Source organism: Oxyura jamaicensis, chromosome 1 (genome assembly GCF_011077185.1).
Source record: "Oxyura jamaicensis isolate SHBP4307 breed ruddy duck chromosome 1, BPBGC_Ojam_1.0, whole genome shotgun sequence".
Classification (NCBI taxonomy): domain Eukaryota; kingdom Metazoa; phylum Chordata; class Aves; order Anseriformes; family Anatidae; genus Oxyura; species Oxyura jamaicensis.
Window position 1 is genome coordinate 187526825 of NC_048893.1, and position 11096 is coordinate 187537920.

Here is an 11096-nt window from a genome sequence, read left to right on the forward strand (position 1 = left end):
TAGAATTTTCAGCCCTCCAAGTATCACTGGCACTCCATGTCCCTTTTCATCACAATAACCCCTCTCCGCATTTTCTCCAACCTGAATCCATCTCTTATGAATCATAAAGCACAAACTAACTGATGTGGGAAGGTCCCTCTGAGATCATTTAGTCTAAAGCCCCACTCAAAGGTGTTACGCTTTTTGGTTGCCCAGGACCATGCCCAGTCTTCTTTTGAATGTCTCCAAGAATGGAGACTCCACGGTCTTTCTGGACAAACTCTCCCAGTGCTCAATCACCTCACTGTAAAAATGTTGTGTTTTTTTTTGTTGTTTTTTTTTTTTTGTTGTTGTTTTTGGTTGGTTGGTTGTTTTTTTGTGTGTGTGTGTGTTTTTTTTGTTGTTGTTATTGTTGTTTGTTTTTCCTCATTATTAAATGAATTTCTTGTGTTATCGTATGTACATTTTGCCTCTTTTCCCATCAGTAGCCACCACTGAGAAAAGCTTGGTTCCATCTTCTTTACTGTCCCTATTAGGTATTTACGTACATCAATGAGATCCCCCCAAGCCTTCTCTTCTCCAGGATGGACAGTCTCATTTCTCTCAGGCTCTCCTCATATGTCAGATGCTCCAAGCCCTTAATCATCTTTGTGATCCCACACTGGACTCTCTCCAGTATGTCCGTGTTGCTCTCATATGTCCACATTGCACAGCACTCCAGGATCCTCACCCTGGCAATGCTCTGCCTGATGCAGCCTGGGATGCTGGCACTGGGGTCAGTATTTCCAGCATTCCTCGTGTAATGGTATTGATATTCTCCTACGGCACTGCACACAGCTAGCCTAGTTAAACAGCCTTTTCACAGACACATCATTTTGGATACTTACTCTCCGATCTACCAGTGTCTCCAGAAGCTTTTCCTCCTCTGTCATTTCCAGCTGATAAGATCCCAGTTTGTAATAAAAGGTTTTGGTTTTAGTTAGCAAATACCTGACCTTTCATTTTGTACTGTTAAATTTCAATCCATTTCGATTACTGCTGTGCTCAAGGTCACCCAGTTCTTTCTGTAGATGGATATGAATATTTCACATTTGTCCAATACATAACCTTTCTCTTCGGAAGTTCTCATTATCTTTGAAAAGTCTGTCTAGATGGAAAGCCTCTGAAGTCTTACATCCTTTATTCATTTTGTTGCCCTTTTCTCAACTTTTTTTATTTCTGCTTTGTCCTTCATCTTATCTGCAGTCATGCATCACGGCAAAGCCCTCCGTCTTTCTTTGATATTGAGAGGAGTGCTTGGCACCACCTAGCAATTTTCTATTAGCTAAGCACAAGCTGTAGGTACCTGGCAGTAGGAATAACCAAATCAACTGCAGGTTGGTAGCACAGGTACTTCTAAACATATTCCTTTCCATATGGTTTAACAACCCTCTCCTGTGTACTTAGAGTAGGGCAGATAGATACCTGCTGCTTATATCTGAAATGCCAGCCTGGTTACATCAATGTAAAATGAAGTAGTAAACCACATATTGCATTAGCCAGAGATCTTCACTGAGCTACATACATACAAATACTGTTTCTTCCTAAAGTCTCATAAGTAAATCAGAGCCTAAACACTCTGTATACAGAACTTAAATTATTTCCTGTGATGGATATACTCTTGTGCATGGAACTACAGCTGCTATTCTTTTACTTCCTTTGGGAAGCTCGTCAATTGATTCAGAGATTAGTATGTAGGACATGTACAGACCAAGAAAATAAATAAAAAAAAAAAAAAGCATTCTTAACAAAGTTCTGCAACTGGATTATTTACCAAACCTTCAAGCAACTGCAAGACCTTTAAGAATCTTGATTATTTATAATTAAGATCCTAGCCTTGGACAAAAACATGACCAGACTTTAATAGTGTGATAAATATCATGTATTCTCTTTGTGAGTGGGGCCCAGCAGAGTTGTTAATTGCTGTGCATTTTTAGAAATGGAGATGGACGTGGCATAGCCTTGCGCTATGTTTTTTCTATATGGAGCTTCAAGTTTTACAGTAAAGTTTTTTCCGCTGGAAGTTATTGATAGCCCTGTGGTCAAAAGCTGGGAAATGATCTTTCCTGAAGTAGTTGACAAAATACATACATTTTTGCTCTGATTTTTCTTTGGTGCCTTTAGGTTTTGTTTGAAAAATTGACAAGTCCCTAAGTCAAAAACACATCCAAGTATCAAGGACTGAAAACATGCTTGAGTCCCAGTCTGTTACCCAACACCAGGAAGTAAATCAGGACCTCCACATTGAAATAAAAAGGCATTTGTTTGGACAGTTTTGTTTACAGGAAAAAAAGTGTGAAGAGCAACTTTTGCTTCATTCTGGGGAAGCTGAGGAAAGATGAACTTGCAGAGCACCTGGGAACTCATAGTCTGGCCAGGCTGAAAACAAGAACTGCATGCAAACACTTAATACCTCTCCTTCTAGAGTACTTTTTTTTTATTTGTGAGTGCCCAGTGAGTTAAAGAATAAACATTGTCCCTGTTAATTACTGCAGAAAGAACCCCCCACAGCCCTTTGTCCATCAAGCAGCCTGAGAGCATTGAGCACGACCTGTGCTCTGCAATTACCGAGTCGGCAAGCAGCGGAGGCAAAGGGCCGGCTGGCGGACGGTTGTCTCTGCTTGCACAGCGCTGTGCATACACTCGCAGAGTACACAGAGACTGTCCAACAGAGACCTTCCATTAACTTCTACACCAGCAAAAGGCATTAAATATGCAAGACGTGGTGAAACAAGGAGCAGTTAAAGTTGCTTTTGTGGCAGCATGCTCAGCATAGCCAGGTAGGAGTGTGAAGCAAAGAAGCCCTGCCTCCTGCGCAGCCCAGATGGGTGGAAGGAGGGTGCGCAAGAGATGAAACAAAACAGAGCCCTGGCACAGGCTGCCCAGAGAGGCTGTGGGGTCTCCTCCTTAGAGATCTCCAAAAGCTGCCTGGACGTGTTCCTGGGCAGCCTGCTCCGGGTGTCCCTGCTTGGGCAGGGGTTGGACCAGGTGTCTCCAGAGAGCCCTGCCAACCTCAACTATTCTGTGATTATATGATTCTGTGAAAGTAGAGGTGAGGAGATGAAAGAATCAAAGGAAATTAACTGAGGCTAAGGGACAGAAGAAGGGAAGATGTTCAAAGACCTTCCTGACCTGAAGGAAGACCTCCTGGAAAAGCCTTTGGAAAATAAATAAATAAATAAATGAACCTGCAGTTATCCAGTCACCTCTGTCAGCGTTCACACCTGCACTACCCCAGTGCCAATGACATTGCAGCTAGCCCCATCCTTACCATCACTGGTGTACTTATTTGTTGGAAGAGAGCAGAGGGTCAGAAGCCTGATGATGTTCACATAGTGAACAATCCTTCATACACAGGCAAATTATCTGGAATGCAAATATGCTTAGAATCAATGCACATCACTCATAAGGAAGACAGCAGAGAGCAAAACACTGAACTATCCAAACTGACTTTGTGCTGAAGTCAGAAGAAATAGCTGGTGTATTTTTCAGTTATCTGGTTTATCCCAGCTGTCACTGTAGTTACTGGAAACTTGACCATCCTTCCCTCATTAGTAATTCTTACGACTGAAACATGAGACCACAAATAATTTGGGGTGATCCTGTTTTTAAAATTATTTCTTGGTACACATGTCACTGCCTAAAAATGTGGCTTGTAGAGAGAAGTCTTCCTAGCTGCACAGCTTTCCTACAGCAGCTAAACAAACTGCTTACAGGGAAAGGCAACAGCAGGAGCACAATTTCAGATGTCCTCTTTAAATTACAGCTACTTGCTTGAGCCAAAGCGAAGGCGGCTGTTACCAAACAAGCTCTCTGCTCTCTGCAGAGCAGCATCAAGGATTTCACAAAACAGTTTGGGAACCTTTGAATTAACATCTTAGCCAGCGGGTCAGCAATGCAGAGAGCTGAAAAAAGGAAGAACAAAAGAAAACTTCAGCATTAATTTTCAGATCACAAGTTTCTGTATGTGTAAACTAACACTTTCATGAGAATGCTCACTCTTTCCTCTAGCAAGGAGTAATTGTACCGTGAGCACAAATCTGATCTCCAGAAAAAATAAATAAATAAATAAATAAATAAAAATAAAAGGCAAAAAAGCATAACTTTTCTGAAGAGACAAATTCCCCAGAAATGTGGAAACTTTTTCTTACGTGACAATAATTAATTATTTTGCAGAAGGTGTTAGAAATTTCAAGTGCAGCTCCAAACAGCAGCAGACATACAGGTCCAGTGCTACCCATTTAAGATGCAGAACAGGCAGGTGTCTTCAGGCTCCATAGTGATTGCTATCACTTCATTTTCATGGCTAGGCCTTGAAATTTCCCAACACATACGCTAGTACACATCTGCCTTACGTTGATCTTGAATCCAAGATGGATTCCATGATCTTGAATCCATGGATCCAAGAACCTTCCTCAAGGCCCTAGCCTACCAGTCTGACCAGGGGAAGTGCTAGCAAAGAGCTGCAGGCCTTCATGTTTCAAAACATTATTGTTTAGAGTGATGGTCTCATGTCACTTTACCTCAAACAAATGCATGTGTTACATTAATTATGCCTTCATGTTAGAGATTTTTCCATATTAGAGGTTTTCATATCAGATTTTTTTCTAACATCTAGTTAAACATGCAGAGTATTGCTTTAGATTATTAGAGGTAACACACATAACCTTTAACTGTGCAGAAGCCAGAACTGCAACCTGAGTTTTCTGTGCTGAAAATCCCTCCTAGAGAGGTTTTCTTCTGGGGAAGAAGCTTGCCTGCAGGAGCCTGCAGCACCCTGACATCTCTGCTGCTGGACTGTACAACCTTGGTTTCCAGCCCTGGGAGGGGAGAAGATCCCAGGAGATCTGGGTGAGGGGCCCAAAGGGGGCACCCGCTCTTGCACTACCCATGGGAATGCACAACTTGCCAGCTGCCCTGCTCCTGTCCCCCTGCACCAATGCCACCAGCCCTGTGCAGCACAGATGACCTGTGGTGACCGAAGTGGGCAGTACACCTCCAATACACAGGAGAATCCACAGGGGTTACAGAAATTAGAGGTGTAAGGGAAGTGCGGTGGATCTTTACAAAGCCTCTATGTTTGGATGGGCAGCTTCCCAACAGGTGGAAATGCAAATAAGGCAAAAGCTAACAATTTATTAAATATTACTTTTAGTGAGAGCTGAATTCTGCCAATAAATCCTGAATATTGCATTGTCATTTTTCTCTTTGTTGTGGAGGTTGAACACAATATAAAAATTAGATAGATCCTACATATCCATAAAACCAAGGTATGTAAGTTACGATTAAGTTAAAATTAAGACATTTCACAGAATCACAGAACTGCTGAAGTTGGGAGGGAGCTCTGGAGATCATCTAATGCAACCCTCTTGCTCAAACAGGGTCAACTTTAAGTTTGTTTGTTTGTTTTCCTGCTGAATTGGTTTTCACAAGACTCCAAGAACTACCTGGTTTGCAGGGCAGGAAACTACTTACCTTTTAATGGGCAAGATGGCAGGGATATTTGCGGAGCAGGGTCTCTTGTGGCAATCTCACTGAGACAGATAAGGAAAACGAAGGCAAGCCATGGTTTTCATAGAATCACAGAATGATTAAGGTTGGAAAATACCTCAAAATCACTTGGTCCAACCATTCCTCTACCACCAACACCACCCACTAAACTAAACCATGTCCCCCCCAAAAAGTTTTGAGTTTTTCCTCGGAAAACTCCCTTATATAAATAAATGTTATTTGAAGCAGGAATAGGGACCACCAGGGATACACAAGGAATAGATTACTCAGTATTATGCTAATAAGAGAGAGCACTATGGGGAAATGTTACCATGTTCTCTCTGTCCCCTCCTAAGAAAAGGGAAATGATGATCACGATCTATATGCAATTATGCGGAAATACACCAGGAAGATCAGAACTGACAAACTGGACAAAAACCTCACCGTGTTAACCAATTCCAGCTACCTGCTAGGACAGCACTAATGCCCTTTGGTGTTTCCTCTACACACAAGTGAGGTCTGAAGAAGTCTGAAGCGCCAAGGAGTTTGACAAGAGCAGTAGTCACATGGTGATGTTCTAGCAGCTGGCAGCACCAGAAAGCAGCACAAGAAAACCCAGAAGCACTCCTCCCAAACTGCAGAGAGCATGGCCTAGAGGCAAATTGCAGCGGATCACAAATCAATACGAAGCAAAGCAATTTTGGTCACCTTTCAGGAAATGAAAGAATCGGGCCAGATCCAATTCAAGTGAAAGCGACAATAGTTAATACCAGTTCCCCAGAAGAACTGGATTTTCAGCTCGGGCGTTGAGCTGGCTGCCCATCTTCATACCTGGGTTATCACAGATCACAACACCTTTCTGAAGAAAGAAAAGAAGAAATTACAAAAGAAAAGGGCACTACAAGGGAACAAAAACACTACTGGAATAGTCTGGCAAACACTTCTCAAATACAAAAGGTGCAGTCACCCTCACAGCAAAACTACTTTACCATAAAAAGTGAACCTCGCTGACCTGCTTTACAAGGAGTAGCTGGAACTGAAATTCTGCAGGAAAATGTTCTGGTGCGGAATAAATGAAATCAACACAGAGAGCATAGTACTCAAGCCAAAAAGGAATAATTTTCCTTTGACACTGGAAGTCAGAAGTTTGCTTAACACAAGCATAGCCTCGTGGTAAGGATTGCAACAGGTATCAAATCTTTTGGGGAAAAACCTTGGGAGGCTTTCTGTACCGACAAAAGATCTTTAAGATCAGTACCTGACCTCAAGGTTACACAACACCAATAAAAATGAAAAAGAGAAGAAGAAAAAAAGCCTTGTAATAGATCATTCTTGTGTAATGCTAAAGAGGAAGGAGATTGGGAAGAAGGACACATGATATGAAAATAGTTGCTGGTGTCTGCAAATAGGAGAGCCAGCAGAAATCATGAGAGAAGAGTGAATTACTATACAAGTGAAACTTCTCAGAAAATAGGTACCACTGGGGCAGCCTGCACAGAATCATAAGTTCCTTGCAGTGTCTATGAATTTGTGGATGGAAAAAACAACTCCTTATGGATGATGACCATGGCTAGAAATTGATCAATTTACTGCAGCTGGGAAAATTTTAAATTCCAAAGAAAGCACTAGACAGGAAAGATTCATGAGGGAATTTCAATGGGGAAAAAGGAAACAACACACAAAACCACAAAAACAGGAAGACACAAACCTTCCTGACCCTACATGAATTTAGAAAATAGAGCACATTTAGAAATTGTTGCATTTGTTCAAAATGCCAGAGACAGAACTGTAATGAACTGATGATAATCTGTGGTGCTCCTTACAGAGTCTGGCAGAAATCGGCATCTGATTTATTTGAACACAGGAAACCTCTGTGTGATGATAGTTGATTATTACTGTCATTTTTTCCAAGTAATTCAGCTAAGCTTCACATTATTCAGCACAGTAGCAAATGGCATAATATAATATTTGCCAAACTTCCGAAGAGCCTGTTCCAAGCAGAGCACCACACACATGACATTTCCAAGACGGCAGGGGATTACGCTTCATACCCAGAAGGAGCAATTGCTTTCAAATCTATGCATGACTAACCAAAACAGATGCAAAAAGCCAAGAACAAGGGTTCCAAAGGTTCCAGCCCCAAACTTAAAAGCCTTTGCATGCCTCCATCAAAGGGGCTTTTGAACTGTGTCTGTCCTCAGTAGAGCCACCTGAGCTGAGTCTGCAGTGACTGCAGCCCCTTTTGGTTGTCGTGGGACTAGTGTTGTCCTTTCAGAGATGTTTGAGTCTTAGCTACTGCCCCAAATTACACTCCTGCAGAGCTGCCAAGCCAACATGAGCGTGGGGATCCCCCAGCCACACTGATATGCTGCAAAGGCCATGCACCCTCCCATCAGTACCGACCAGAAAGGCCCCAGTCACAGAAAGCACCTTCTGCTGCCTCACAGTAATGGAGCAGATCAGTGAAAACACTAAATTGTGAACAAAAATGTGAATTGTGTGGGTTACAAATGTTACTGCAAAGCTAAAACCACCTTGCAGATCAATATTTATTTGATATGTAGTCTGGTCTCACGTGCTCTGCTGCATCTGCAAAGCTAACTCCAGATGAAGTTGGATTGGGCTGGCTGGCCAGGAGTGTGTCCTCTTGAAACCTGAATACACAGGCCAACATGAAAGTCTAACCGCGAGCAGGTGTGACAGCTGCCACAGGCAGAAGACTCCACTTACCAGATGAGCATCTCTGCAAGGAATTATCACCCCTTGAACAGGTCTTCCCTGCAATCTAGCACATGTTGTGGTGGTTTAGATGTAGAGCTTAGGGATATGGTTTAGTGGGGACTGTTAGTGTTAGGTCAGAGGTTGGACTTGATGATCTTGAGGTCTCTTCCAACCTAGAAAATTCTGTGGTTTTACCGTGCTAGGCAGTTGAACACCACAACCGCTCTCTCACTCCCCCTCCTCAGATGAGGAGGGGAAGAAGTAAAGGAAAGAACAACTCACGGGTTGAGATAAGGATGATTTAATTAAAGAGGGGAAATATATATATATATATATATATATATAATTAAGGAAATATTATTATTAATTAAACAATTCAACTAAAGGGAAAAAAAGGGAAAGGGGAAGAGGGAGGGGGAAAGGGAATAACTAAACAAAACAAGTAAAGGCTATGTGGAAGTGCAGAGGAAAGAAATTACTCACTACTTCCCACAAATGAGCGATGCTTGACCACGTCCTTGAAGCAGGGCCTCAATGCACGTAGCCGGTGTTCGGGAGGAGGACAGACGTTTTCGCAACGAGAGCCCACCCCTCCCCTCTTCTTCCTTTTTCCACCTTTTATTGCTGAGTGTGACATCATATGGTATGGAATATCCCTTTGGTTGGTTTAGGTCAGCTGCCCTGCTGATGTTTCTTTTTCACTTTTTGCCCACCCCCTAGGAGGGTCAGAGAGAGTCCTGATGCTGTGCCAGCACTTCTCAGCAGCAGACACAACACTGGTGTGATACCACTGCTGTTCTAGCTACAAGTGCAGAGCGCAGCACTGTATGGGCTGCTGCAGGGAAAGTTAACATCCCAGCCAGACCCAGTACACATGTACATATTAATGCACAAGTAACTGTGATCAAGAATTGCCCACCCCAAGGGCAGTGCTAGCAATTGCCAGCACTTCTTTTTCAAATATCTGTAGTACAAGTGGTCAGTCAGCCATTTCCTACCCTGCTCACTCTGCACCAGTTGCAGTGTGTAAGCAGTGCAAGCAGCTTTTTCTTGTAACAAACTCCAAGTTCTCCCAGCAGCTGTTAGGGGTCTTGATTGCAATGTTCATTTCTGTGAAACCAGCGGGACTTCTCACATGGATTTCAGTGGCAGAAGGCTTCAATCTGTAACACCTAAAAGAAGAATTGAGGTACTGCCAGGGTATCAAATCACAAAATGTGGACTCAGAGCTTGAATGCAAGGATAAAAAAAAAAATCCGATTACAATATTAGAAAACACTGGAATATCATAGCCTTTCAGAGCTGACCCTCCTGCACAAACAAGGACCACTGTCACACAACCAGCTGATGGACACTTACATGGGACATATCCTGAAGAACCAGGATTCTTCTTCTGCAGCAAATGACAGCGACAGGGATGCCTCCAATAACGCTGAAATGGGCATCAGAACATCCCCTGCAGTGCCAAAAGTGTTTTAAGAGACAGAGAAAGAGCACACTGCAAACACAGTCATCAGAAAGACAGGGATCTGCCTGAGGGGTGGTGTAGGCACACTAACAACATTACCTTCCAACCCCACTGATTTACAAGGAGGAGCAATCGTATCCATGGCTAAATTTCAGAAGATTGGTGCCTTCTCCCTCTAAAACTGGCAGAGAAGAAAAAAAATGTCTTATGTGCTTATGTGAGTTACAAGGAGGAAAGTGTTATTGTCTGAGTCCTTGTTCATTAAAGCCCAGCATTCTTTGTACGATCCTACTACAAATCAGCCATGAGGATGCTATCAGAAAATTCAAATATCAGTGGAAAACAAAAAGAACATGAAAATGATAACCCCAGCAGAGCACAATTTACCATTCCCTGAGGAGAGGGACGTCCCAGAAGGACATCTCTCAGATCACAGGAGGCACGTTGCAGAACTGCTAGTGGACTGCATAAGAAAACAAGATAAGAGCAGTCTGCCCCCACACTGCCACTGAGAAAGGTGGTCTTATGCTCTTAAGCACCTGAACGTGGGAGCAGAAGGACAAAATGGGCTGGAGAACCTTGAAATGTTTCAAAGGCATTTTTGTTCCCCTCTTGTCCCATCCTGAGAGTTCCTTATGCAGAAGGGGTCTTTCATCTCTGGTAACCAGCCACTGTATTTATTATACACAGCCAACACACACAACATAGCTAATTTATGCAATTCGCTAATTACAAGTGTAATCTCATCTGTGCTGCAGAAGAGAAGGTGCAGGCACCAAGCAGCGACACACAGAGCCCCGGCCACGCCACCAGAGACACAGCAGACACAGACGGTTCGGGAGGCAAAGAACAACAGCAGGTCAAAACAGGTATCAGAATCGGTGTTACCATAAATGTGTGATTAGAGAGCAGAAAATACAAAGAAAATAAAAATTAACTATGGCAACAGGACATCTCTCAACACACCTCAGAGGGTACACTGTCCCTATATAGGTTTTGACTACAAACCCCAGTTCATTTGCAGTGAGTTTGTGTATCATGGACATATCATGTCTTCCCTGTCATGCAGGCATTTGACTATCAGAGCCAAAACAGCTAATCCAATGACAAAGACTCTATTTGTTATTGACAGAAAGAAATATAAATATATATATATGTCATAGCAGAGCAGAGGAGGGCTGTCATACAAGCCTTTACAATCAGCCTCATGCAATGTTCAGTTTCAAAACGTGCTCATATTTTTTAGCCTGTAGACACAATGCATTTGTGTTATGGGATTGAGAACTGTACCCCCACCCCCCCCAAAAGGAAAAAAAAAAAGAAAAAGAAAAAAAAAAACGGACGCACACCCCCCAAAACAAACACAAAAAAAAATTGTGAACCAACCACAAACCAAAAA